Source organism: Cherax quadricarinatus, chromosome 11 (genome assembly GCF_038502225.1).
Source record: "Cherax quadricarinatus isolate ZL_2023a chromosome 11, ASM3850222v1, whole genome shotgun sequence".
NCBI lineage: Eukaryota > Metazoa > Arthropoda > Malacostraca > Decapoda > Parastacidae > Cherax > Cherax quadricarinatus.
Genome location: NC_091302.1, coordinates 22,614,497 through 22,641,184, shown reverse-complemented (window position 1 = coordinate 22,641,184; position 26,688 = coordinate 22,614,497). Strand labels below are relative to the sequence as shown.

The 26,688-nt window shown below is 37.7% G+C and overlaps 1 long non-coding RNA gene across 1 annotated transcript in view; it reads right to left on the bottom strand.

Annotated features, from left to right (window-relative positions):
• Window positions 1–2,667: 2,667 nt before the first annotated feature.
• Window positions 2,668–26,688, bottom strand: part of LOC138852554 (uncharacterized) — a 42,946-nt gene continuing 18,925 nt past the window's right edge. Inside the window, exons 2-3 of the long non-coding RNA XR_011391863.1 lie at window positions 10,645–10,742; window positions 2,668–3,314 (exon numbers count right to left, since the gene is read on the bottom strand). This is a non-coding gene — a long non-coding RNA (uncharacterized lncRNA). The remainder of the gene's footprint in view (window positions 3,315–10,644; window positions 10,743–26,688) is intronic.

Sequence of the window (26,688 nt, the reverse complement as noted above, 5' to 3'; positions counted from 1 at the left end):
CTGATGCTCTAGCTTCTGCACTAATCTCTTGTGAGGAACTGTGTCAAAGGCCTTCTTGCAGTCCAAGAAGATGCAATCAACCCACCCCTCTCTCTCTTGTCTTACTTCTGTTATTTTATCATAAAACTCCAGAAGGTTTGTGACACAGGATTTGCCTTCCGTGAATCCGTGCTGGTTGGCATTTATACTCCTGTTCCGTTCCAGGTGCTCCACCACTCTCCTCCTGATAATCTTCTCCATAATTTTGCATACTATACACGTCAATGACACAGGTCTATAGTTTAGTGCCTCTTTTCTGTCTCCTTTTTTAAAAATGGGAACTACATTTGCCGTCTTCCATACCTCAGGTAGTTGCCCAGTTTCCAGGGATGTGTTGAAGATTGTGGTAAGTGGCACGCACAACATATCTGCTCCCTCTCTAAGGACCCACGGGGAGTTGTTGTCTGGTCCCATTGCCTTTGAGGTATCGATGTCCCTTAGCAGTTTCTTCACCTCCTCCTCATCTGTATGTATGTCGTCCAACACTTGTTGGTGTATTCCTTGCTGGTGTCCCCGTCTGGTCTGTCCCCCCAGAGTCCTTCCTGTCTCTACTGTAAATACTTCCTTAAATCTCTTGTTTAGCTCCTCACATACCTCTTGATCGTTTCTTGTGAGTTCTCCACCTTCTTTCCTCAGCCTTATCACCTGGTCCTTGACTGTTGTCTTCCTCCTAATGTGGCTATACAGCAGTTTCGGGTCAGATTTGACTTTCGATGCTATGTCGTTTTCATACTGTCGCTGGGCCTCCCTCCTTATCTGTGCATACTCGTTTCTGGCTCTTCTACTAATCTCCTTGTTTTCCTGGGTCCTATGCCTCCTGTACCTTTTCCATTCTCTGTTGCACTTAGTTTTTGCCTCCCTACACCTTCGGGTAAACCAAGGACTCGTTTTGGTCTTCCTATTATTTCCGTTTCCCTTGGGAACAAAACTTTCCTCTGCCTCCTTGCACTTTGTTGCCACATATTCTATCATCTCGTTTACTGATTTTCCTACCATTTCTCTGTCCCACTGAACCTCCTGCAGGAAGTTTCTCATACCTGTGTAGTCCCCCCTTTTATAGTTTGGCCTGTCCCCTTCAGTTCCTGTTACCTTCTCCACTTGTAACTCTACTATATAGTCAAAACTCAGAACCACATGATCGCTAGCTCCAAGGGGCCTCTCATAAGTGATGTCCTCAATGTCTGAACTGCTCAGGGTGAACACAAGATCCAGTCTTGCTGGCTCATCCTCCCCTCTCTCTCTGGTTGTGTCCCTGACATGTTGATGCATGAGGTTTCCAAGTACCACATCCATCATCTTGGCTCTCCATGTTTCGGGACCCCCACGTGGCTCCAGGTTTTCCCAGTCGATCTCCCTGTGGTTGAAATCGCCCATTACCAGTAACTTTGCTCTGCTCGAGTGAGCTCTTCTTGCCACCTCAGCCAGTGTGTCCACCATCACCCTGTTGTTTTCTTCGTACTCCTCTCTTGGCCTCCTGCAGTTCTGTGGTGGGTTATACATCACTCCAATGACTACTTTATGTTCTCCGGACTGAATTGTACCTACAATGTAGTCTCTTTCTCCAATCATGTCCATGCCTTCCATTTCCTCAAATCCCCATCGGTGTTTTATGAGCAGTGCAACCCCTCCTCCCCCTCTACTCCTTCTATCTTTCCTCAGGATCTGATATCCTGTTGGGAAGATTGTGTCTGTTATTGTCTCAGCGAGTTTTGTTTCTGTGACTGCTATGATGTCTGGGGATTTTTCACTGATTCTTTCATTCCACTCCTCATGTTTATTCATTATTCCATCCGCGTTTGTGTACCAAACCTTTAGTTTCTTTTCTATCATTGTGGTCATGCAAGAATATTGGGGTTGGGGGAGCGAGAGCCTTGGTGGGGGCCTATATGGGGCTGTGGTGTAGGTGGGGTTTGTGTTGATGGGGGTGGGGTCAGAATGCCCATAAGGGACAGCTGTTGGGGTGAGGTTTGTGATATGGGGGTTGGTGGCAGAGGGAACAGTGAGTGGGTTGTAGTATAGGTTGCTCAGTTGCGTTGGGAATGTCGCGGGTGGAGTCTTTTGGTGGGAGATTCTGTGGGGTGTGTTTGCCCTTCCTCCTGTGTCTGGGTCCTGCTCATTTTCATTGCTTCTCGTTCCTCCTTGCGTCTCTGTACCCTCTCTTTCAGTGTAGTCCTTTCTTCTTGTGTTCTGTCGCGGTGTGTGTGTGTGTGTGTGTGTGTGTGTGTGTGTGTGTGTGTGTGTGTGTGTGTGTGTGTGTGTGTGTGTGTGTGTGTGTGTGTGTGTGTGTGTGTGTGTGTGTGTGTGTGTGTGTGTGTGTGTGTGTGTGTATAAGAGTAAATTTCACAATCGTGAGGCAGTGTTAATGTTGATATTTTTAAGCCCTCATGTAATATTAATATTTAAAAAATTATCGGCTGCTTTTTTACCGATACCTATACAACGAAAATGGCCAATATCCGCCGATATAGATACTCTGGAACATCCCTACTTTAAACCCATTCATATGGGATATATTGTAACAACGTCACGACACAGATAATTTTAGTTAGCAAATTCTTATTAGAGAAACAAATATCTTGCGAGCAGATTTCGGAGAATCGTAGGAGACTTTTAAGGAAAGTAGGCATGTATTTATTTAGATTTTTATTTTTTTTTTGGTGGGGAAAATTTGAAATTTTTTTGTAATATGGTCTCATTTACCAAATATAAATTATGGTCATTTTAAAATTCTGAAACGCTAAAATTATATCATTAAAATGCTGAGATACTTGCAGTAAAAATAGTATAAGATGAGGTAGTGCCATCCGTGATGAAAATTACCGAGTAGCTGCTGCTTGATGCTGAGTTCAACACAGCCTCCACTACCTGCGTTATCAGCCCAGCCTTCATTACCTCTGTTGTCAGCCCAGCCTTCATTACCTCTGTTGTCAGCCCAGCCTTCGTTACCTCTGTTGTCAGCCCAGCCTTCGTTACCTCTGTTGTCAGCCCAGCCTTCATTACCTCTGTTGTCAGCCCAGCCTTCATTACCTCTGTTGTCAGCCCAGCCTTCATTACCTCTGTTGTCAGCCCAGCCTTCATTACCTCTGTTGTCAGCCCAGCCTTCGTTACCTCTGTTGTCAGCCCAGCCTTCGTTACCTCTGTTGTCAGCCCAGCCTTCGTTACCTCTGTTGTCAGCCCAGCCTTCGTTACCTCTGTTGTCAGCCCAGCCTTCGTTACCTCTGTTGTCAGCCCATACTGCATCATCTGCACCACTGATGTTGTGAGGTTGTGTTCATCTGACGGAAAAGGACGATCGAATGAAGTTACTCAAATATTTCAGTTCTTATTTTTCTGTTATCTTGAGGTTCAAAGACTGTGGTATAAAAGATTATGATAACTATATGTCTAGTGTTAAGGAGACTAAGGAAAGAAAATGCATGGAAGAGAAGGTGATTAGAGGGGGGAAAATAATCGCATCCCAGCGCTTTTTGTCTGGTTAAGAGAGTTGCAAGTGTTAAGATTATTTGCAGCGATAACTTAGTTAATGTGGTTGTTTGGGTGTGATTTCTTTCATCCAGTTAGTTGACATGAGTACTGAATAACGTCATAGAAACCTAGTAGTTTCCTGTGTGAATCTGCACACATATGTATACACACACAAACACACACACACACACACACACACACACACACACACAAACACACACACACACACACACACACACACACACACACACACACACACACACACACACACACACACACAGGACAGCAGCGAGTCATGGTACGTGGCGAGGTGTCAGAGTGGGCACCTGTGACCAGCGGGAATCCACAGGGGTCAGTCCTAGGACCAGTGCTGTTTCTGGTATTTGTGAACGACATGACGGAAGGAATAGACTCCGAAGTGTCCTTGTTTGCAGATGACGTGAAGCTGATGAGAAGAATTCATTCGGTCGAGGACCAGGCAGAACTACAAAGGGATCTGGACAGGCTGCAGACCTGGTCCAGCAATTGGCTCCTGGAGTTCAACCCCACCAAGTGCAAAGTCATGAAGATTGGTGATGGGCAAAGAAGACCGCAGACGGAGTACAGTCTAGGGGGCCAGAGACTACAGACCTCGCTCAAGGAAAAAGATCTTGGGGTGAGTATAACACCAGGCACATCTCCTGAGGTACACGTCAACCAAATAACGGCTGCAGCATATGGGCGCCTAGCAAACCTCAGAACAGCATTCCTACATCTTAATAAGGAATCGTTCAAGACCCTGTACACCGTGTACGTTAGGCCCATATTGGAGTATGTGGCACCAGTTTGGAACTCACACCTAGCCAAGCACGTAAAGAAACTAGAGAACGTGCAAAGGTTTGCAACAAGACTAGTCCCAGAGCTAAGGGGTATGTCCTACGAGGAGAGGTTAAGGGAAATCGGCCTGACGACACTGGAGGACAGGAGAGATAGGGGGGACATGATAACGACATACAAAATACTGAGAGGAATTGACAAGATGGAAAAAGACAGGATGTTCCAGAGATGGGACACATCAACAAGGGAATACAGTTGGAAGTTGAAGACACAGATGAATCAAAGGGATGTTAGGAAGTATTTCTTTAGCCACAGAATAGTCAGGAAGTGGAATAGTTTGGGAAGCGATGTAGTGGAGGCAGGATTCATATATAGCTTTAAGCAGAGGTATGATAAAGCTCACGGTTCAGGGAGAGTGACCTAGTAGCGACCAGTGAAGAGGTGGGGGCCAGGAGCTAGGAATCGACCCCTGCAACCTCAACTAAGTGAATACAACTAGGTGAGTACACACACACACACACACGCACACCTACAAAAGGGGCCAGGAGCTATTACTCGACCCCTGCAACCACAATTAGTTGAGTACAAAGGAGTCTTTCACACACACACACAAATTTACACACTGACGTACACTGTATAGTTCAGGCCCATATTGGAGTATTCCGCACCAGGATGGAACTCACCTTGTCAAGCACGTCAAGAAATTAGAGAAAATGCAAAGTTTTGCAACAAGAGTAGTCCTGGAGCCGAAGGGTTTGTCCTACGATGAGAGGTTAAGGGAAGTCAACTTGACAATACCGGGGGACAGGAGTGATAGGGAAAACATAATAATGACATATAAAATATTGAGAGGAATTGACAAGGTAAAAAGGGACAGAATGTTTCAGAAATGTGACACAACAAGTCGTCAGAACTGGAAGCTGAAAACTCTGATGAGTCACAGGGATGTTAGAAAGTACTTCTTCAGGTATAGAGTTGTTAGAAAATGGAACTATCTGGAGAATGATGCAGTGGAGGCAGGATCCACACATAGCTTTAAGAAGAGGTATGATAGGGCTCCTGGGGCAGTTAGATAGTGGACCTAGACGCGAACAGATAAGAGGCGGGGCTTTGAGCTGTGAATTGATCCTTGTAACCACAATTAGGTGAGTACACACACACACACACACACACACACACACACACACACACACACACACACACACACACACACACACACACACACACACACACACATACACACACACACACACACACAGGAGCTAGGACTCGACCCCTGCAATCTCAACTAGGTGAGTACACACACGTGAAAAATCTGAGGGTGACTATGGAAGAAGTAACATTGAGTTTAGCAGGGAGAGAAACAATGAAGAAAGGAGAAGCCTTCGAATCTGTAAAGAAATGATCGCTAAAAATGGGGAAGCCAAGGAGATGATAAGAGACTCAGCAAGGGAAATGGTGAAAATAAAAAAATCTGGAGCGATAAGTAATGGGAATGAGGAGGAGGTGATCACTGATTTTATGCTGTATATGAATTCCAGGAGGTTGAAGGGCAGTGGAGTTCGGAAGCAGATGAGATGGTTTTGCTTGTTAGGCTTGCATGAAGGCAGTTGATACAAGACTTCACAAAAAATGGGACACCGTACAGAATGGGCATGAATAACTGAAAAAGAGTTATAGTTGATCAAAAAGTTCCAAATGGGAAGGAGACAGTAATTGTCCGAGTAGAGGTATCAGAATGGAAAAGTGTAAGAAGCGGGGTTCCACAAGAATCAGTATTTGGATCAGTACTAGTTTCTAGAATATGTGAACGATATACCAGAAGAGATAGCCATATGTATCCCTGTTTGCAGATGATGTAAAATTATTAAAGATAAAAACGACGAAGACAAGTAAATGCTGCAAATTGACAGTGCAAACTGAGAGATTATTCACACAAAGTGGCTACTTGAATACAACTCCAGCAAATACCAAGTTATTATGGGAAGGGACAACAAGACGGGAAACTGTGTGTAGACTCGGGACAAAGACCATAAACCTCACCGAAGGAGGAAGACCTAGTGATGTGTGTATTGTGCCAAAGACATTCCTAGAAACAATCAATAACCAAATAACCTCTACAGCAAATGTCTAATTGGTAAATCTAAGAGTAGTCTTCAGGAATTTCAGTAGTCATTCATGGCCTTTACAAAACATACGTCATGCGCATCCTGAAGTTTACAGAACCGGAAGTGCCGAGGTACGCAAGGAGACTAGTTCCACTGCTGAGGGAAATGACGTATGGGGCGAGACTATAAGAAATGAATCTGACGATAATAGAAAAGAGAACCAGGGCGATACATACATAACTACACAGATAATAATGAGAACTGATAGAGTTGACCGGGATAGACTTTTTGAGAGACGCGAAACCGGTACAAGATGGCACAGTTGAAAGTTATACACATATGAGTCAAAGGAATGAATGTCAGGTAGCACTTTTTCAGGTTCATTATGGTCAGGAAGAAGAATGAATTGGACGAAACAGTGGTAGAGGCAGCTTCCACACAGTTATAACAAAAGTTAGAACAAGGCTTGAAGGACTAGGAAGGAGTAAATCCATCAAGTTAAGAATCAGTCCAGGAGCTGAAGAGAAGGAATAGGTGTAATGAGGAAAATTGTGTTAAAAAATCGAAAAAATAGGAAGAAAAAAAAATCTTTTAGAAAAATAGTGCATAAATCTAACAGTCCAGTTGTTTGTACCATTTTTCTTATGGTTCTATAGCTGCTTCATCATTATATTTCATGAAATCATTAAAAATGACGCACTGAAACCATGCGTGTCATTGTCGTTATATTTGTATTGTTTTTTTTCCGAATATTAATAGTTTTGCGTTATAGTTCAGAAAATACACAGCATGATATCTCCTCAAACTACTAGATGCTGGAGACTTATGTGCTCTAAGTTACATATGTAATCCCGATGTGACTGAGTATAGCTCATCGCTTCTCCTAATTTCAGCCAAAATCATGTCACCAGTGAGAAAGGGATACAAATAGGAGTAGAAAATCGATGCTTTTTACTTTAGAGAGATTAAGAAGAAAGGATTACTGTCTCGTGAGTTATGTATCCATAAATAACATTTTGTTGCTTTTCTAAAAAGAAAATTATCCTGTTATTAATTTTTTTTCATTATTTAAGAATAGACTATGATTTTTGTTAACATTCTACAGGAATCATGGTTTTACAATCCAACAGAAAGATTTTGTAATAGCCTTTACCGTTTATTTTTAATTTATTTTACACCCCCCCCCCAAAAAAAAGCATTTAAAATTAAGAATTTTTTGGGACACAATATAATGATATGTCGGTCAGTTCCTTCAGTACATGTCTTCTCTAGCCTAAAGTCAACTATTACATCCTAAACATTAACAGTCTGGAACAATTTTTTACCAACGTGTTGTCATATCAATTTTTTTTATTGCTTCTTGTTTTTGGGAAAACTTTATGAAACTTCTAACATAAGCGTTTTACCATCTTCTTAATTTACAATAAAATTAATTGATATTGGCCTATTATTAAAAATTTCCTCGTTGCATCCTGCTTGTGGAAAATTTTGGATTTTCCTAAATTCAGCATGTGTAAATTTGAATAATATAATAATTGTGTAATAAAATATGATGCTGATTTGACCCTTTCAAGAAATTTTAAGTGAAGGTGGATGTGGAAGAGCCAGGAGGGACAAGATAAGATAAGATAAGATAAGATTTCGTTCGGATTTTTAACCCCGGAGGGTTAGCCACCCAGGATAACCCAAGAAAGTCAGTGCGTCATCGAGGACTGTCTAACTTATTTCCATTGGGGTCCTTAATCTTGTCCCCCAGGATGCGACCCACACCAGTCGACTAACACCCAGGTACCTATTTGCTGCTAGGTGAACAGGACAATAGGTGTAAGGAAACGTGTCGAAATGTTTCCACCCGCCGGGAATCGAACCCGGGCCCTCCGTGTGTGAAGCGGGAGCTTTAGCCACCAGGCCACGCCGGGGGAGACGCCATATTGAATTTAATGTGTGAACACTTGTTGTTATAATCGTCTAATAATAAGCCTCCAGCAGGTGATTTGCTCTAATAATAATAATAATAATAATAATAATAATAATAATAATAATAATAATAATAATAATAATAATTATAATAATAATGATAATAATAATAATAATAATAATAATAATAATAATTATAATAATTTTCACACTGCTCCCCCCTCCCCCCTGCCATAAATAGGTGAGCAAACGTGCATGATCACATATTTTTTTTTTTACAAATTGATGGATATTTTTTTTCATTAATAATGATGTACTGTAAAATGTTTTATTTTTGGACCAAACTTAACTTAGAAACATCACCTAAACTAAATTAAATCAGCATAATTTTCTTTAGCTTAATTCTTCTATGTATAGCATAGGTCAGTTTAAATTTATTTAATATTGCTTAAAGTAAATGATATTGACGAATAGCCCAAACTCGCCAATTGGGCATAATATAATATATTATCATATAAAGCCTAATGCAATGAACGGGTTAATTAGGCCAAATTTTTTCTTCTGAATTAATTGATAAGAGGGGTTTGAAGGCCTGGGTTTGCTACCACCTGCATCTCACAAGACTGCCATCCCCACGAGCCCCTTTGAGGCGGGGTAGATGGCAGACCAGAGGCCTAGCTTCTCCCTACGAGCCCCGTGAGGGCGGGGAATGTGGCTAGGCCTGGGGACACTTGGTCCCAAAGATGAGGAGGTACTTGTACCTCCTCCCATGGGAGACTTAAGTCTCGAGACACTCCCCAGATAGGGAGCCAAGGCCGGGTCACCACTACTTGGAAAAGACCCGGGCCGGGAGAATACTGGCGAATAAAAAAAAAAAAAAAAATTAATTGATTCACTTCTCATTGAAAAAGACTAAAAAACTTTGTTTAGTGCCAAACTTATCTTAGAGCCCCAACTTTATCTTGCTATAGTGAACGTAAGTTATTTTTGCCTATTTCTTCTTCTAAGAAGAATTTAACATAAATTAAAATCAGTGATATTAATCTGACTGTTTTTTACAGATTGTATGATTGCAGATTGCTTGGGTGTATGATTGCAGATTGCTTGGGTGCATGTTTGCAGATTGCTTGGGTGCATGATTGCAGATTGCTTGGGTGTATGATTGCAGATTGCTTGGGTGTATGATTGCAGATTGCTTGGGTGCATGACTGAATATTGCTTGGGTGTATGATTGCAGATTGCTTGGATGCATGATTGCAGATTGCTTGGGTGCATGATTGCAGATTGCTTGGGTGCATGACTGCAGATTGCTTGGGTGTATGATTGCAGATTGCTTGGGTGCATGACTGAATATTGCTTGGGTGTATGATTGCAGATTGCTTGGGTGCATGATTGCAGATTGCTTGGGTGTATGATTGCAGATTGCTTGGATGCATGATTGTAGATTGCTTGGGTGTATGATTGCAGATTGCTTGGGTGCATGATTGCAGATTGCTTGGGTGTATGATTGCAGATTGCTTGGGTGTATGATTGCAGATTGCTTGGATGCATGATTGTAGATTGCTTGGGTGCATGACTGAATATTGCTTGGGTGTATGATTGCAATTGCTTGGGTGCATGATTGCAGATTGCTTGGGTGTATGATTGCAGATTGCTTGGATGCATGATTGCAGATTGCTTGGGTGCATGTTTGCAGATTGCTTGGGTGCATGATTGCAGATTGCTTGGGTGCATGATTGCAGATTGCTTGGGTGTATGATTGCAGATTGCTTGGGTGCATGTTTGCAGATTGCTTGGGTGCATGATTGCAGATTGCTTGGGTGTATGATTGCAGATTGCTTGGGTGCATGACTGAATATTGCTTGGGTGCATGATTGCAGATTGCTTGGGTGCATGACTGAAGATTGCTTGGGTGCATGATTGCAGATTGCTTGGATGCATGATTGCAGATTGCTTGGGTGCATGATTGCAGATTGCTTGGTTGGTAACAATGACTGATGCTTATTAATGAGAAACACGGTAATACGGTATATTAAGATAGGTATAATAAACTAAGATCGGGTCAAGAACTGTTGACTTCAAGAGATGAATGAATCCTCCTTGCTTGTAATAGTGTTTATGCATTTATAATTATGAAAATTCAGATTGGCTAATATTTGCCATTTTGAAGTGTCATGTTTGCCTGGCAAGTTGCTATACACTAAGTCGAAATGATAAATTGAAAAAAAATCATAATTCTTTTCTATGGAATAGCCATGGAACTCAGAAAATTGCATTAGGAATACGTTGTGGTACCTACCATCAGGTCGAGATATCTGCTTAACTTCCCTACACATAACAAAAGCCATAAGAAACACCACTGACGCTAATGATGTCGTCACCATAGCTGTTGCATAACTGAAAGAAAAATTAAATTAAAATAAAATGCACGAGAACCTCATATATATTATATAACGTGAGTTTAATTGTGACGTTATGCAAGCAGATCCAACATTGTTACAAAGACTTAGAAAATTAGTGTTAAAGTGGGTAAAAATAAAGAGTAATTCAACTAGGCTGATCAGAATTATTACCAATGAAAACAAAATAGTCCTAAGTGATTCTGGGTTGAAGCAACAAGTGGAATATATCTTGTTCGGGAACCCATGGTTACCAGCATTCATAAAGCCATTGTTCAAAATGAAGACTCAATCTCTGCGAGAGGTAGAAGCTTACAAAACGATTATATCACTGCCGTCTGACTCTGATTGAAGTTTCAGTAGAATTAGACACTTCCCTCCTACCCTCTCCCCGACATTTCGGTTGTTACTCTTTAAGTCGATTACAAGTGTGATTTTCAAATAATCACATGAAAACCGATATCAGTCGGGCACCGGTCCAGCGAAATATCTAGTCAATCCTTTCTCTTGGTTTGATGTACAAATATTGAAGGAATGAAGCCGATCAGAAAATGCGTTTTCAAGGATTGTACAGAAACTTTGTATAAAAGAAATTAAGAAAAAATGAACTCGTACAACATTATAGGTATCCCCTTGCGGGGGATAGCTCAAGAGGTGGTGAATTCATTTGTCAGGAGTATTGTGAAAATCCTTCTGTCAAAGACTGCAGCGTCATAAGTGCCTGTCTAGTGTGACTTAAAACCAAATGCAGTCTTCTTTCATGCATCACTTTTTCCGTAAATAGAGAAGTCAGAAGTCCTTCAAGGCAGGGAAAGTTATAAACAAAACAGATATGCTTTTATTTTGAGCACATTTTCTAGTCTCTTCCTTTTCGTTTCTACGCTACTGTTAGTGAAGTACAGAGTCACAGTCGGTGGGTGTCCCTAACCCATTGTGGACCATTACCTGTGAGTTCTTCTAGTTCTAGGTGTCCTTCAAAGTGTCCTCTCCTCTTAGCAGGTTTCTAAACGATAACACTCCGCCAGACACAAAAATATTAGAGGATCTTGAATAAGTGAACATATAGGGAGAGGAGAAATAAGTCTATCTCTTCAAAACTGCGGGTGGTCCAAAATGGTGCGGATTGGACTCTTTAGGACTACATCAGAGAAAACAAGTCCGTACCGTAAGTTTGTGTTTTGTAAAAAAATGATCGTGTTGAGTAGGGGGCATTGTGAGAGCCAGTAAACACCAGCCGTAGCAGGAAGAATTCGAAAACAAAACTTTTGGCCATGTTTCCATCGACAGCCAACGTCTCTCACTCTACTGTCTCTTCTCACAGCCTCAATAGCTTTCGCTACTGGGGCTTACATTTTTTAGTGTAAATGAAATAATATATATATATATATATATATATATATATATATATATATATATATATATATATATATATATATATATATATATATATATATATATATATATGTATGTATGTGTGTGTGTGTGTGTGTGTGTGTGTAAATTAGAAAAGCTGGAAAAATCGAAAACTATTCAAACACACAGCAGCTTCCTTCAGGTGGCAAACACTTTGCCACGAGAGCTCATCCTCAGACCTTCATGTCTCTCTAAGGGATAATTAAATTTTACTCATTCTTGTCGTATTTCTGTTCTAAAATTTGGGAAAATGATTGAGGAACATAAAATAATTAAAAAAAATCGCCGGCATTGAAGGCACGTTTATTTTAGACATTAAGGTATTTTAAGAATTAAACCTTCCCAGTGTCAAATCATCCCAGCTTGCAAGCAATGAATGTAATAAGTTTCATAGTGCCAGTATCTTAGCTAATACCTTCACTTATACCTCGTTTGGCGTTCTTTGTGACTCGTAGACATGGAGATAATGTATTAGCAAGAGCTTTTTTTTTGTTCATATAAATTACAAGGGCTATAATTTAGATAGACTGATGCAAGTAAACAATAGATGCCTATTAGATAGAGCTAGAGTGCTCTGCAGTGTTCCTACATGTTAAAATCATGGTGTATATCAATAATTAAGGAACTAATATAATTAGTGAATCAGATCAAGAATCTTCAAAATATTTATGAAACATTTCAGGGAAGACTCAAAGTTCCCACCTGAGCTGTTTGAATAGTGTCTTCTTCCACTCTCTATATTCCATATTCTATGTAGACTTTATTTAAAGATAAAATATATTTACAAAAAAATACAGTGGGGAGAACAACATAGATAACATCTCAGAGCCTACATCTCGGATACATAGTCCAGCTCCCCGGCGGTGGGTCTTGTACCCAGAATGTTGCAGGCATTTGCCCTCTGGATTGCAACACTGAGTCTCTGAAAGAGGAAGCTGGCCGCTCTGTGATCCTTGGTTTCCGTGATGAGTTTTTCACCCAGCTCTTTGTGGAACTTTACGGCACACTTGCCCCATGCTCCATGGGTCTCCGACCCTACTGGGATGATGTTATAGTATAGGAGCAAGTAGACATATTTACTGGTCTTCTGGGTCTCCTTGTAGCTGGCGGCTCCATCCCCTTCAGTTTCAGAGTATTGCAAGTAGGTGTCAGCCAATGTGGCGACACGGGTGTATTCCCAGGCATTCTGCTTACCATCCTTCCAGGGTAGCATAGTGGCTCCATCAGGATGCTTTTAACTTCTGTCAGACCTGTGTTCTTGGTATATATATATATATATATATATATATATATATATATATATATATATATATATATATATATATATATATATATATATATATATATATATATATATATATATATATTTTTATTATCACACTGGCCCGAAAAGAAAAACTTTCACCATCATTCACTCCATCACTGTCTTGCCAGAAGGGTGCTTTACACTACAGTTTTTAAACTGCAACATTAACACCCCTCCTTCAGAGTGCAGGCACTGTACTTCCCATCTCCAGGAGGTATATATATATAATATATATATATATATATATATATATATATATATATATATATATATATATATATGTATATATATATATATATATATATATATATATATATATATATATATATATATATATATATATATATATATATATATATATATATGCAATAAGATCACAGTAAACAGGTGATTTCAGAATATGCAAAACAACCACTCTGAAAGAATAGAGAAATTCCAAGCGCTTTCGTGACTACTCACATTATCAAGGAACTATGAAAGTAAAGCATCCAAGGAAGCTATATAAGGGGTCTGGCCAGCACCTCACTATCAGATCCCACAACGGTTAAACACCTGACGCGCGCCGACCCAACTTGGATAGGTCCTTTGCACAGGTCGGCGCGCGTCAGGTGTTTAACCGTTGTGGGATCTGATAGTGAGGTGCCGACCAGACCCCTTATATAGCTTCCTTGGATGCTTTACTTTCATAGTTCCTTGATAATGTGAGTAGTCACGAAAGCGCTTGGAATTTCTCTATTCTTTCAGAGTGGTAGGGGTAGGGGTCGTCCTCGAAAGGGTTGGAGAGAGGGGGTAAAGGAGGTTTTGTGGGCAAGGGGCTTGGACTTCCAGCAAGCGTGCGTGAGCGTGTTAGATAGGAGTGAATGGAGACGAATGGTACTTGGGACCTGACGATCTGTTGGAGTGTGAGCAGGGTAATATTTAGTGAAGGGATTCAGGGAAACCGGTTATTTTCATATAGTCGGACTTGAATCCTGGAAATGGGAAGTACAATGCCTGCACTTTAAAGGAGTGGTTTGGGATATTGGCAGTTTGGAGGGATATGTTGTGTATCTTTATACGTATATGCTTCTAAACTGTTGTATTCTGAGCACCTCTGCAAAAACAGTGATAATGTGCGAGTGTGGTGAAAGTGTTGAATGATGATGAAATTATTTTCTTTTTGGGGATTTTCTTTCTTTTTTTTTTGGGTCACCCTGCCTCGGTGGGAAACGGCCGACTTGTTGAAAAAAAAAAAAAAAAAAAAAAAAAAAAAAATATATATATATATATATATATATATATATATATATATATATATATATATATATATATATATATATATATATATATATATATATATATATATATATATATATATATATATATGTCGTGCCGAATAGGCAGAACTTGCCATCTTGGCTTAAATAGCAACGTTCATCTTGCCATATAGGACAAGTGAAAATTTGTGTATGCAATAATTTCGCCAAAATCATTCTGAACCTAACGAAAAAAATATATTTCACTGTGTTTGTTTAGTATTAAATTATTGTAAACAAATCTAAAATATATTTAGTTGAGTTAGGCTAAAATAAATTGTTCTTGTTATAATAAGGTTAGGTAAGTTTTCTAAGATTCTTTTGGAGCAAAATTAAAAATATTTACATTAACATTAATGAAAAAATATATCTTTAAACGTATAAGAGAAAATTTTAGAAAGGACTTAATTTTAAATGAGTTCTTGCTAATTGACCAGTTTTACATATTCGGAACGACGTATATATATATATATATATATATATATATATATATATATATATATATATATATATATATATATATATATATATGTATATATATATATATATATATATATATATATATATATATATATATATATATATATATATATATATATATATATATATATATATATATATATATATATATACATATTATTTTTTTTTATTTTTAAAATATATATAGGATGGGGTCCACCTCTGGTGTAAATTGTGGGACCCATAGCCTCGGAGAAGTGGATAAAAAGGCTTCAAGGAAGAACATTTGGATTTCTTCCTGAAGCCGTTTGAATATTCCACTTCCCCTACCTCCCCATCTTTTCATATATTTTTTTTTTTACCAATAGGAATATTTTATTACATAATATGGTACAGAAGATTTAAGAGATACATTGTTGATATAAAGGTGGCATATAAGGTACATGTTATGTGTGTATCACCGATTATAAGGCGAAAATCTCATCCAGCTCCTCAGAGCTGGGGCGTGTGCCCAAAATACAGCAGGCATTACCCCTTTGAACAGCCACACTGAGCCGCTGGAACAGAAAACTAGCTGCCCTGGGATCCCTAGTTACCCTGATGACTCTTTTTCCCAGCTCCTTAAGGAATTTAGATACACTCTTTCCCCATGAGCCAAGGGTCTCTTAGCCTATGGGAACAAACATATAATGATGGGCAAGTTCTCCATATTTTCTAGACTTTTGGGACTCCCTGAAGTTGGCAGCTGCCCCTCCTTCCTCCCTGGTGTATTGGAGATAGGTATCAGCCAAGGTAGATGCACATGTATAGTCCCACACCACCTGCTTCCCATCTGTCCAGGCTTGAAGGGTGATACCATCTGGAAGTTTCTGGCTGCCATCAGATCTGCATAGTTGGGGTGTCTCCCTTACTGCTGGGCATCCAGCTGTTGTGAGGCTCCTCTTGATAATGTTATTAACCTCCTCATGTCTTGCAATCTTTCCCTCGGATTTACGGCACACAAGACCATGGTATCCGAATCGGTCTGCTGCTTCACTGCCACAAATACATATATATATATATATATATATATATGTACATATATATATAAATATATATATATATATATATATATATATATATATATATATATATATATATATATATATATACATATATATATATATATATATATATATATATATATATATATATATATATATATATATATATATATATATATATATATATATATATATATATATATATATGCAAAACAACCACTCTGAAAGAATAGAGAAATTCCAAGCGCTTTCGTGACTACTCACATTATCAAGGAACTATGAAAGTAAAGCATCCAAGGAAGCTATATAAGGGGTCTGGTCGGCACCTCACTATCAGATCCCACAACGGTTTAAACACCTGACGCGCGCCGACCCAACTTGGAAAGGTCCTTGGCACAACTCACCCCACAAACTATTCTACCCAAGAAATAAGAAATTTTAATGATTATTTGTCCAGTGTATTATTAAATTCTTCCCAAATTCTATTAATTATAAATGGATCTAATTTATATAAACCAAAGGAAATATTCATATTATTGTCAAAACTGCTTTTTATGAAACAAGATTCAATTATATTCCTGTCGACCATGGACTTGCTTAATACTACTTTCTCAACTTTTTGAAAATCAATTGGATGGTTAAAATCTCTTACATGAATAAATAGAGCATTGGTTGTTTTGCATATTCTGAAATCACCTGTTTACTGTGATCTTATTGTATATATATATATATATGTATATATATATATATATATATATATATATATATATATATATATATATATATATATATATATATATATATATATATATATATATATATATATATATATATATATATATATATATATATATATATATATATATGTATATATATACCAGTATGTGTTTCAGACTTTATGCCCATTTTCATGCAACATTTTAAACATTATCGGACATAGATTGCCACCCCACCCCCCTTTCCGATTCTTCCAAACTCCCTCCCTGTAATCTGTTATTCAATCTCTCGCTGCCTCTATTTATTTTGATACTTTCATCGTTTTAATCTTTCCTATGTTCACCTTATTTTCTATCTTATGCATACCCTCTCAAATTCATTTATCTTCCTTTGCAACATGTATTTAGAATCTCTCAAAATATGTGTCATCAGCATAAAGCATCTGTGACAAATCCTACTTTGTATTACATTCGTTATCCTTTCGTTCAACACCTCTTCCTAACATCCTGTTATTCACGTCTTTTACATAACCATCAATAAACATGTAAGACAACCATGACATCACACATGTCTGTCTATGTACATAATCTCGCTATATTCATAAAAGCTTTTATTGATTTAAAAAACTTTCCACTTGTTCCATATTTTTGCAACATCTGTCAAGTTGCTCCCGCTATATGCCGTTTATAAATCAATAAAAGTAACGATTGAAGTGTATAAGTGGAAGATGGGTATAAATGAAGGACACATAAATTATGTCACGAGGCTATCCCCCTATGAAAGAACTCAAAATAACGGATTCAAATTGGACAAGTTTAGATTTAGATGAGATATAAACGATGAGTGGAACGGACTGCTTAATAGGGTCATTAAAGCTTTGATTGGTAGCTTCATATTTAGGTTAGATATATACATGAGTAAGAGCAGATGGATTTGAGTGGGTCTTGCACATGAGTTTAAAAGGGTTATCAAAACTTATTCCTTAGGTAGATATTTTTGTTAGTTGGTTTGGGAATGAGATAGATTTATCTAGTGTTGCAGTGTTCCTCTTTTCTTATGTTCTTATGTTTATCGCAGTAGTGTTCGCTGAAATGATTCAGTGTGAACGCTTGCTCTGCACATCTCATTCCCATCATAAAACCTCCTTGTTCCTTTGCAGTTCAACTCTCGGTCTTACCCATAATTCTTTCAGTGATCAATCTACCTTACACTTTACCTGGTATGGTCAACCGAGTTATTCCTCTATAATTCTAATACCCTGTTATACTATCCTTTACCTTATTCAGAGGAAGTATGCTTGCTCTCTCTCACTCTGGGTACCTGTCTGCATTTCATGCATAACCTAAACAAATGCACCAAGCACTTTATTAAAACTATTTCCCCACCTTCTTTTATCATTTCTTTCTTACTCTCATGTATCCCAGCTGCTTTATCCTCTTTTATTCTACCCACTGCCTCACACACTTACACCCACACTTACATCTGGGTCTTCCTAACTCCTACGAGATTTTATACACTCTGAACAAGGCAAGAAATCAGTGACTTCCTCTCTTTGTCAACAACTTTTCTAAATATTTCTTTCATCTTCCCAGTACCTTTATCATCTCGTCTAATGGATCTCTCCTCTTTTTAACTGTTAAATCAATTTGTTCTCTAGACTTTCATAACTTATTGATCTCACTTCAAAACTTTTTCTTATTCTTAGCCTTCTCAGCAAAATTTGTTGATAAAAATCCCATCCTCCCTCTCTCCTTAGCTTTCCTGTGGCATTTCTTCACCACTCATTTAACCTCTCTTTTACTTTACATATACTCTACCCTCCGTGTATTATTCCTACATAGTAAAACCTTCTCATATGGCAGCTTTTACTCAATTACCAACGTCTTTACTCCGTCATTCCACCAACTACTCTTCTCGCCTGTGCTCACCCTTCTATACCCACAAACTTCTGCTGCGCACTATAACACTGTATGATTAAATCTGTGGAAAATAATGTATTTTCCGGAAAAAATACAGTGTATTTTTTATGTAAATTAGTGTAATACATTGTATTTAATAAAATTTATGTTATAAAATATGGGAAATTCTGCGCCTGCGCAGAAGAGACTCGCCATGTTTGAACTCGTCAACACAAACGTTAGGGAATAAACGGGAGGATTTTCGTGCTTTAGAGGTTATATTGGACTTAAAACCTCTCAAATAGAAGCCGAAATTGTTGGATGTGCATTCCTGCATAACTTTAGATATCAGGCGACTGGACAAGACAGCTCCAGGAACTTCAGATAAGCTATCTAGATTGTGTTGTAATTCTGGCCAGTATTATCATCATAAATTTAGTTAGAATAAGTTTTTTGAGTATGATACACAGTAATCTCCAGTCAAATTGGTAAGTGGTATTAAGATATATTCTCCTTCTGTTATATAAATGTGTATATATATAATCATTTATTAATTTTAACATACAGTCCACAAATTTATATATTTACCAGAATTCCTGGTGATACATATTTCATTTGTAATTAATAGGTCTAGAGCAACTTGTGGATATGACAGTTGTAGGTATCGAAGGGGGACATTTTTTTGCGACCTAGGTGTCCCAAATTCCTACTTGTCTGTAACTTTGATAAATAATAATTATCTTTGTTGCCATTTACTGGTATGTACATTGTGAGTTACATTCAGATAAATGTAATTTTCCACAAAATCTGCACCATACCTCCACCACCTCGACCTCTTCCTCATTACTTGTACTCACTCTAGCTCACCTTTCTTCCAATAGTTGCTACTTACCCAAACTATCTCCTCCCACCAATGAAATTGTCCTTGTACCTGACCTACCTCCTACTCTCACTATAGCTACACTAAATAATGATCTGGTGTATCTGGTGCCCATATATCAACATTCACATGAAGAAGTCAACCCATCAACCTTTTATCTTCTAATACATAGTTCAAAAAAGCTGCTATCATCACGCTCTATATTACATCTCATATTCTTATTCGATTTTCTTAAAATATGTACTACCTGTTATTAAATTTCATTTATACATACCTCATTTAGCCCTGGCACTCTAAAATTACCTGCTATTCCCTCTACAACAGTTTCTCCCACTTTAGTATTTAGGCCTCAAAAACAGTCATTTTTTTCCAATTAGTTCGAAAATCCATAAAGTCTCGTCTAATTCTTCCCCAAATTTCCCTCTCCCATATTCTTCTCACTTCCCTAGGTGTATAAATGCTCACTCTTGCTCATTCTTACATCCCACCATTCTTTTAATCCACTTGATTCTTGAATATATAATATTATGTTCCCTTTTCTCTTTCCACAACAGATCATTTGATATAACTGCTGCTCCTTCCTTCGCTCTGAGTCTCTCAGCTACACCTGACCTTGTCCCAGTTACTCCTCACCACTGAAATCCAAATTAACGTTTTTAGTCTCAATTTGCTTAGAGTTAGGACATCCAACCTTTTCTCATTCATAATATTAAAAATCAATTGTTTCATCTCATGTATACTATCTTCCATGCACAGTCAAACAACTTATCTTTATTTTTTCTCTCTCTTTATGAAAATTTATACAATAAGGAAGTCTTTTGGGGGAATCATAACTGAACAAATTTGACTGGGTTCTCCTTTCTCCCTATTGTAGTTACTGTATGTCTTATAACTTGTTCATTTGGTGGTAGTTTTCATTCATTATTTATATATTACTCTTTATTTATAGTCCTCATTGCTGAGATAAATTAGACTGTATGATTATATATTATTTCATTTCCATTCCTATTACCGTATCTGTTTATTATTATAGTCGCCCCATTTCTCCATTTCTTTGCTCAAACTCGTTATTACAATACTTTTCACTTTCCCTTCTGGAACCCGTCATAACATAGGGTGTCAAGCGGTTTTCATTTTATTTTTCTTATTTTGTAGCAATGTATATGTATTAAAAATTATTGGTGATGTTAGGAAAGTAAAATTACCCTCACAAACCTTGGCGTAATTGGTAATTGAAATACTACTATATATATTGATTTATGAAGTGTATTATTTTTGCATTATTTATACTGCATGATTTATTTATTCAGTGTATTTTCTTTTAATAATATTCTGCTATTATTTAGTTTATAATTTTTTAATATTTTCTAATTATAACTTAAAATTATATTTGTTTCATTAGTGGCTCTAAATCAACTTTTTAACATTTTTTTTTATTATTATGTCATACACAAATAATTTGAGGAGTATTTAGTAAATTGGATAATTTTAGATGAGGTCGAGGTTACTGGTAAAGTGGAAATTTGACTCAGATTTCCACCTGTCAACACCAATCACTTCTGCAAGGTTAGGTGATTTTTTTTTACAGATTTTGTACCTAGACAAGTTGTACCTAACTAACAACAACAGGTTATGATCTCAAACTTTCCTTCTTACATGATAGTTCCTATAATATGACAGAACTTAACCCGGACACCTTACCATCAGATACTGTCACCAGGAACAGACAAACTAAGATCCTGCTCACCAGGGTTGAGTCCATCACTCTTGGAAGGGTAATGGACTGAACACATCGATCCCAGGCTGAGGGACTGATTACCTCAAACTCCTCCTCTCCTTGCCAATGTGTGGGGAAACGTTTCCTTAATACAGATTCCCATATGTTGCATAAGTGTCTCAGTCTTCAACTTGTTGGTTTTCAAACTATTTATCACATGGATGAAGTTATTTGCCCTAGCCACGCTGTTAATCTAACTCTTCCAACTCTTTTCCTACACCATTCGAAAACTGTGCATTTAGTGCTGTTAATCCTGATTTCTTTCTATAGTCTTCCTTGGGCCAGGTTGAGGCAGTTCTAGAACCTTCCTTGAAAGATTCGAGTCTCAATCATCTCACTTCACCAGAGAATGAGGTTATTCAAGAAATTTTAAAATACTTCCCAGGGCTGTTATCTAAGGATAACAAAGAAACTGAACACAGTGTACCAAGTGGAGGTAACCCACCCTCTTAGGTATGCCGGTACCGGCTGCCTGAAAGGAAAAAGAGGATCATAAGGGAAGAGTATCAGAAAATGTTGAAACAGTGAATGACAAAACCAAGTTCTTATTCATAGCTTTCTGTAGCTAAGAACCCAGACCAGACATACCCCTTGTGTGTAGATTATATGAAAGTCAGTGAGGTAATCACTGGAGATAGTTATCCATTACCTTGAATTCAAGGAATTCTTGACTCTTTTGACTGTACTAAATATTTTTCTTCCTTTGATTCTAAGCCTGCTTATTGGGCTATCCATGTAGCAGAGGATAGAAAAAAACTGCTTCCTCTAATGGAATAAAGTATACTTGTTCAAGAGAATGGATTCCGCACTTAATTCAGCTCCTCTCAAATTCGAAAATATTCTCTCGGTTATCTTGAAGATGTTGCTGAATATTCTTCTTTTATTTTTTTAAACCTTTCTTAATAACTTAGCGAAAACCTTATCACTTCTGGATACACCAGGATATAAGCTGCAGGCCCAAAAAGTTAAACTAGTGGCAACATCTTTCAAATTTCTCATTGGCCGTTACAGCATTAGGCCAAACCCAGGAAAGAGCAAAACAGTTACTCAGATTCCTACATCTAGGACAACACGATGTATGAACGTTGTTGGCTATTTCTGGTGTCATATCAAGACAGCAGAAATAACTGCTGCCTCTCTGACTAATCTTACAAGGAAGAATGCAACTTTCAAGTGGGAAAGTGAGCATGAACTGGCATACAGCAAATTAAAAGTTGAGTTAATCAACCTGTTTTAGTCATCCCTAACTTTGGCAAGCAATATGAAATCCATTCTGATATATCGGTTATTGCAGTTGGTGGATGTTTAAAGCAGAAAGTTTGCGTAATTTAACAATAAACTTAAAGGTCCAGAGCTACGTTGCTCCACAACTGACATGAAGGCTTTAGTAGTAATCGAGAGTATCCGTTACCTTGAATCATATATATTCAAGAGACACTTAAAGATAATTACGGACCATAATAATTACGGACCATAGGGTATTGATTTACATTTTTAAGAGGACCAAATGTCATCACATGACTAGGTGGAGCTTTGAATTTTCAGCCCATTCATACCAAATATGTCATCCAGGTGCATTCTATCGTGTACCTGATTCCCTTAGCTGAACCATCTCATCTACAAATAAGACCATAAACACAGTAACCCTGGATAGTGACAAATTATGAGAACCTCACGTAAAGGAAGAATGATGACAGCAAGTGATCACTTATTTGGAAGATGGAGAAATTTGAGCTAAAAGACGGTGTATTGTAATAGGTAGTGGAAGCACCTGACAGAATCTTATAGCAAATAGTAAATCTCGAATCCTTGAGAAAGGCAACATTATGTTAGGTTCGTTCTTCAGACATAGCAATTCTCCCAGACATATATAGAACATCTAAACGGGCTAAGAATACGTATTATTTTCCAGGACTGCTTTCTTATGTTATGAAATATGTTTACTATGGAAACTGTCATCGAAATAAGTGCATAGCATATTTTGATACTTGTTGATTATTTGTCGACATATATTAACATATACTTCTCAAATTCTTATCTCGAGCAAAGATCCTCAACCTATATCAGAATCATTACTGGAACGATCTGTGTCAGTCTTTGCATCACCGAAACAACTTGTAACTGACAAAGGATCAAAATTTATAGCCAAAATATTTTCCCATGTCAGTAAACTCTTTGGTACTACTAGTACCTTGACCACGACATAACACCCACAAGTCAATATTATGGTATAACACACCAAACAAACTGTTAAGAAAATTCTGGCAATATTATCTGAACAAGCACCCGAAGACTGGGACATGTTCTTACCTTATGTACAACTAGCAGTCATCACCACTGTGCATAGATCTATCAAGCAATCAGACTTGAAGGACCCCAGTGAAAATAAGTCACTCTGTCTGACTTTTTTGGGTTATCTTAGGTTTTCTACACATATGCTGCTATGTATGATAATCTAAGTAACTGTATTTGTGTATACCTGAATAAACTTACTTAATTATTTTTATTTACGGGTCATGTATGCACTTTGCAACAGGCCCAGTTAACAAAAAATTATGTACCATATATGGGAAGACGACCTAGATGAAGTATTACATAAGATGACTGGAGCATTGAGAATGGCGGCAGCTGCATCTGCTAAAACTTTAGATTAGAGGTATATGAACCAAGGTACGGGTGGGGATTGAACTCGCGGCAAGTAAGTTGTAAAGCTCCAGGCCAGTGCGCGAGTCGCTGGGCCAGCTGGTTACAAAAAGATTAATACAACTATGTATATTTATACACCATAGGGATGTAAGCATGGGTCCCACTGAGACTACAAATGCATTTTCTCCATTACCCTGTATATTATGCACGTCAGTGTTAGCGTTCTGTAGTTTAACGATACCTTTCTTCCGTAAAAATCTGAACTACATTTGTTATCTTCCACACCTCAGACAGATGCGTGTGTCGATTGGCTCCCTGTCCTGAGACAAGGAATGGAGGTATTCGCTGTCTCAGTACCATCACATAGATACTGACTGGCCCTTCTGCCTTCGAAGCAGCGCTCGCTGATGCACTCTATTGCTTCAGTTCGCCAGTAGTCTTTCGGTTTCCTCTGTGAATGCCTTCCTAAATTTCTTCCTGAGCTACTTACAGACTTCCTAGGTCATTCCCTGTGATCTTTCCCACTTCTTTCTTCACCTTGATTACCTGGTTCCTTATTGTTGTCTACCCCCTGATGTGGCTATATAACAACTATGGGTCGGATTTGTCTTTCTTTACTATGTCATTCTCAAATTATCGTTGAGTCTCTCTTTTTATCCATGTATATTTGCTTCGGGATCTTCTCAATTCATTGTTTTCCTGATTTCTTTGCCTTCTGTTTTTTTCCCATGCTTTATCACCTTCAGCTTTGGCCTCTCTGCACCTTTGGGTGAGCGCTAGGCTATCTGTTTCTCTCATTGAATATTTTATTCCTGCGTATGACTTTCTCCTCTGCCTCCCTGCACGTTCCTGGCACATACACCATCATGTGTGTGTGTGTATGTGTGTGTGTGGGGGGGGGTTATTATTGTTCTATGACATGGTAACAAGAGCTTTGAAAACATTTGGATATGGAAAGTCTTTACGTAATTTCACAAAATTTATTTATAAAAAATTGCTAAAAACGTTATATTTTTACAAATTAATTTAGATACTTATTTAAAAAAAGTAAATTCGAATTACCGTTTTCATAATATTGCTAATATTATATACTCAACAGAATAAACATTGCTTAAGAAATTTTCTCTTAGAATTTTCAGGAATAATTGCGTTATGAGTGAATTACTTGCTATGATCAAGCATGTATTTTTATTCCACATTTATTTGTTTATACAGAAAACTATAGCAAACTGTTAGGCATTATATCCTTGCTTGGTTATTATCATAAGGGATAAAGCCAAGTCTTAGTGTACCCTCGTGATACAAGGTTTCTTATTCACAATTATTATTATTTCCTCTCGTTTGCTTATGCTATTGTTTGACACACACACACACACACACACACACACACACACACACACACACACACACACATACATATATATATATATATATGAACCAAGCACACAGCACGTAGCTATGTGATATCTGTCTTGGCCCGAGGACAGTCATGGCAGTGGTATCTCAAGGATTAATTTCAGCCTCATCCTGTTTGAAATTAATCCTTGAGATACCACTGCCACGAGTGTCCTCGGGCCAAGACAGAAAAGACGTAGCTACGTGCTGTGTACTTGGTTCTTGTGGGATCGCTGGCTCCGTGGTAAGGTGATGCGTACATTGTGCAGTCTCATGAGGCGGCACAAGGATTGTAGGGTCGAGTCCTGGCCTGCCACAGTTTGGTAAATGATTTAAAATCACTTGTTTCGTGATTTCATTACTATATATATATATATATATATATATATATATATATATATATATATATATATATATATATATATATATATATATTTAATTTAATTTAGCCTATGTAAAAGAACCAACTGGTTAGTACAGTTTGTTTTATATATTACTTATGTATATTGGATAGTTGATGCCTTAAACATTTTGTTTTACTAGATATGTTTATTTCATTTGTGTCATAATTAAGATGGACAAGATTTATTGAGGCTTCACGAAATATATTGATGCTGTAGGAGATAAAATGATGTTTTACAAAGTTAATTAGAGTGTTACGAGATCCACCAGCTGAAGATATTTCAAGTTACAGTAAAATTCCTTAACTTCCATCCCCAGTAAACAATAAGCAGCTGTGTAATGAGTTATGAAAAAACTCTTCAGAAACACTTTCATCAGAATTTTTGGTTCATGATATTGTAAGATTTAATGTGGCTTAATTACCCAACGAGATTAGGGAATATGTTATTAACTCATCTCATTAAGAAAACATGAGCTTAAACACGATATACAAAAACATGAAGAAAATTAATTTCGGCACTAAAGCAAACGCTATTATTGACTCAACACAATCCAGAGAGATCTCTATTTACACACGATTACTATTACAGACATATTTACGTTGAATTACATCTTGTTAACCTTATATAATACGTTATATCAAACCAATTTAACATTGAAATAATGCACCAAAAAATCAACTATTGCACAGATCGTTTAAAAGTCAGATATGT